At 41.6% G+C, this 4,184-nt stretch overlaps 1 non-coding gene across 1 annotated transcript; it reads left to right on the forward strand.

The window, feature by feature from the left end:
* The first annotated feature begins 2,767 nt into the window (after positions 1 to 2,767).
* On the forward strand, positions 2,768 to 2,873 carry LOC147988423 (small nucleolar RNA R71). Its single transcript, XR_015614449.1, has one exon. It is a non-coding gene; the product is annotated as a small nucleolar RNA R71 (small nucleolar RNA).
* The last annotated feature ends 1,311 nt before the right edge of the window (positions 2,874 to 4,184 follow it).

The following is a 4,184-nucleotide window of genomic DNA, read 5'->3' on the forward strand; positions in this document are numbered from 1 at the left end:
TGGAAAGACCTCGAGGTCCGCTCCGCAATCGACGTGATGCACGTGACGAAGAATCTTTGTGTGACCCTGCTTGGCTTCTTCGGCATGTATGGGAAGACAAAAGATACACCTGAGGCACGGGAGGACCAGCAACGTATGCACGGAAAAGACGGCATACATCAGGGTCATGCAAGCTACGCTCTTACCAAAGAAGAGAAGGAAATCTTCTTTGAATGCCTGCTCAGTATTAAGGTACCGTCTGGCTTCTCGTCGAATATAAAGGGAATAATAAACATGGCAGAGAAAAAGTTCCAGAACCTAAAGTCTCATGACTGCCACGTGATTATGACGCAACTGCTTCCGGTTGCATTGAAGGGGCTTCTACCGGAAAACGTTCGATTAGCCATTATGAAGCTATGTGCATTTCTCAATGCAATCTCTCAGAAGGTAATCGATCCAGAAATCATACCAAGGTTACAGAATGATTTGGTGCAATGTCTTGTCAGTTTCGAGTTGGTGTTCCCACCATCCTTCTTCAACATCATGACGCACGTCCTAGTTCACCTATGCGAAGATATTAATGTTTTGGGTCCTGTATTTCTACACAATATGTTCCCCTTTAAGAGGTTCATGGGAGTCTTAAAGAAATATGTTCATAACCGTGCTAGGCCAGAAGGAAGCATCTCCAAGGGCCGTCAAAATGAGAAGGTCATTGAGTTTTGTATTGACTTTATTCCTGACCTTAAACCGATTGGTGTTCCTGAATCGCGACATAAGGGCGGACTGGATGGAAAAGGCACGCTAGGAGGGGAACAAATAATATGTATGGACGGACATTCTCTCACTGAAGCACACTACACAGTTCTACAGAATTCCGCCTTGGTGGCTCCGTATATGGATGAACACAAGAATTTGCTACGCTCCAAACACCCGGAGTGGTCTGATGACTGGATTACACGTGAACAAACCAGGAGTTTCGCCAGCTGGTTGCAAGCACGTACCATGCATGACACCTATATTGAAGATGACCTGTACTTGCTGTCCCAGTTACCATCTTCGAATATAATGACTTTCAAAGGGTACGAGATAAATTGTAATACATTTTACACGATCGCCCAAGATAAGAAGAGCACCAACCAAAACAGTGGTGTCCACTTTGATGCAGAAACCAAGACGGGAAAGGAAACATATTATGGTTATATACAGGACATATGGGAACTTGACTATCGACGTGGTTTGAAGGTCCCTTTGTTTCGGTGCAAATGGGTCAATATGACACGAGGCGGGGTAACGGAAGACCCGCAGTACGGAATGACAACAGTGGATCTCAACAATCTTGCGTATGCAGACGAACCGGTTCCTATAGAATTCCAAACTTTTATTGGAACATCCAAACTTTTATTGGAACATCCTCAAGAATTCCAACCGGTTCCTATATGTTCTGTCGGCTAACTGAATGTGGTAGCACACTAACACTTGAGCCCAAGTCACATAGAGCATTGTAAGTTCCGTTTCCAATCAGACATGGTACACAAAAGCTTTCCGGATCATCCAATTTTTCAGGCATGGAATTCTGAATTATTGCACTACATTCTTTTGATAGAGTCACTACTTCTGGTTCAGACATGCTTCTTTTCTTTGTTAATAATTCCTTGAAATATTTTGCATACATTGGAACATGCAAGATAGCTTCTAGAATAGGAATAGTAATCTGAACTCCTTTCATAGTTTCAACGAATTTGGCAAATTGCTTGACATCTTTGGGTTTGTTGAACCTCTTAGGAAAAGGAATACTGCTGGTTGTTATTGCTTCCTCGAGCAAAGGCTCAGCTCTTGTTTGAAAACCAGGAAATTCAACTCCAGTTTCAATTTGGTTATCAACTTATTTCTCCTTTAGATTCTCGGATGACGCTGAAAAAAGTTCCAGATGAGCTTGGCCTCATAGCAAGTGGCACATATGTCTTCGAAGTAGGGAGTAATGGCCCTGTCATAACTCCACTCCTTTTAGTGATTGCATCAACTGAAGATATTGCCCCACAATGGGCTTTTAGGTTTAGAATTGGTTGAGCAGGCAGTCTTGCTTCATTTTCTCCCACCATACTATCTATCTTGCTCAAGCACCTTAACAGAGTCTTTTAAGCCATTAACTTCATTTGCCATCTTGATAATCAATCCCAACTGCATCTTCATGATTTCCTCCATTCCATTTGACTGGACATTTTTTTGTTCATTCTGCCTCAGCACTTGAAATTGACCTGGATGATTTGGTGGTCGATTTCCTTGTATTGTTGATCCACTTGCATATGACTGATTGTTCTTGTACGAAAAGTTCAGATGGCTCCTCCAAGAAGAATTGTAGCTGTTTGAGAATGGACCTTGACTTTGGGCATAACTCACTTCTGAAACCGATGATCCAATTGCTGAATAAAAGGTACATTCCCCTGAAGGATGACTTGCTTGGCCACATACATCACACATTTGAGGCACACTTACTGAAGCTACAGATGTACTGATGCAATTTGACATGATACTATCCATCTTCTTGTTCAAGATTTCAATCTATGCCGCCATGTTATCATTTGCAGTCACATTATACACACCAGGATGCGATGGTGCTATTGCTCTTTCACTCGACCACTGGAAATGGTGAGAAGCCATACTTTCAATCAATGCAAATGCTGCATCAACAATTTTGTTCATGATTCCTCCTCCGGCAGCAGAATCAACAAAGGCTCTGGTCTGAGTAGTCAGTCCTTTGTAAATGGTTTGTAACACCAGCCACCTTTCTAACCCATGATGGGGACACATTTTGATTAAAGAGTTGAATCTTTTCCATGCATCATACAAACTTTCTCCATCATATTGAGTAAACCTTGTTGACTTGTCCCTGTATTCAACAACTTTTGTTGGTGCAAAATACCTCTCGAGGAATGTCTGCGATATAAGGTTTCCCAAGTATTCTTCAGATGTTCGGGAAATGAGTGAAGCCATACTCTTGCTCCATCTCTCAAGGAAAATGGAAACAGTGACAATCTGATAGCACTTGCTGAAACTCCATTTCGCTTGAGGGTGCTACAATACTCCAAGAAAGTCCTAATATGCTCATGTGGATCTTGGGATCCACAAGTCCCTGAGCAAAGCTACTAGATCAGGCATCTTTTCTTCTTCTTGTTCTTGCAGAGTTTCAGCAACTTGAAACCGTGTTTGATTCTCTCTTCTTCTTTTCAAGAAATCCATTTCAATTTTTGGATCGAATGGCTCTAGTGAACTTTCTTCAGATTGTAACATAAGACAATTTCTTGTAAAGTTCCTGAAATTGACACATGCTAGTTTTTCTTGAAATTGCAACCAATGTTAGGAAATGGTTAGTTGCCGGCAATACTATGGAATCGACCTAAAATAAATCCTGATCTGCTTCTACTAACGTGCTAATGAAATTTAGATCCCTCGCAAAGGCGCCAAAATGATCAAATGTAGATATAGTGATATTAGAATGTCGGTTCTCCACACGGATCTAGAACTCCGGAACACGCATTCGAAACAATCAGGAGAAGAGAATGTTTGGTTTTAATAGAGCTAGAAACAACTTATCAGACTAATCAAACAGTCGTGGTAACAAGTAGTCACTAGATCAAAGTGAAACAAAATAATTGACAACAAAGGTTAAGGGTTCAGAGATAGGACTATCTTTTTGGTAAAATTCTGATTAATCAAACACACAAACAAGTACTAGCAAAGGAAAGATGATTCAATTGCTCATAACTACTCACATAGGAAATCAAGATCACTAGGTAACTTACTGAGTGTTCTCACTGTAATTTTCACCAACTAACTCATTCCATGCAACAATTCACAGAAACCCAGCAAGGATTCATGGGGGTTTAGTGAAGATGCACAGGTGACAGGGCAAGTTTCAGACCCAGCAATACATATATTCAGTTAACAGAAACAAGAGAAAAGAGAGATTCAGAGCCTATGGGTCTTGATGATCTTCTAAGCTGTAGATGTTGTAGGCGAAGAAGAGGAACAATAGGGTCATGTTGGGGACGATCTTTAGTAGGAGAAGCTTGGAGATCTCCTGCGTAGAGCTTGAAGAAGAGTAGCGGAGGATGAAGAACAGCAGCTACGCGGTCGTCATCTTGTTGATGAACCGCAGAGAGTTGGAGAGGAGCAGCGAGAGGTCGTTGGAGAGGATCAGCAGCTCC

This window comes from Triticum urartu, chromosome 1A, assembly GCF_056163025.1.
Source record: "Triticum urartu cultivar PI428250 chromosome 1A, HENAU_Tu73, whole genome shotgun sequence".
Classification (NCBI taxonomy): Eukaryota; Viridiplantae; Streptophyta; class Magnoliopsida; order Poales; family Poaceae; genus Triticum; species Triticum urartu.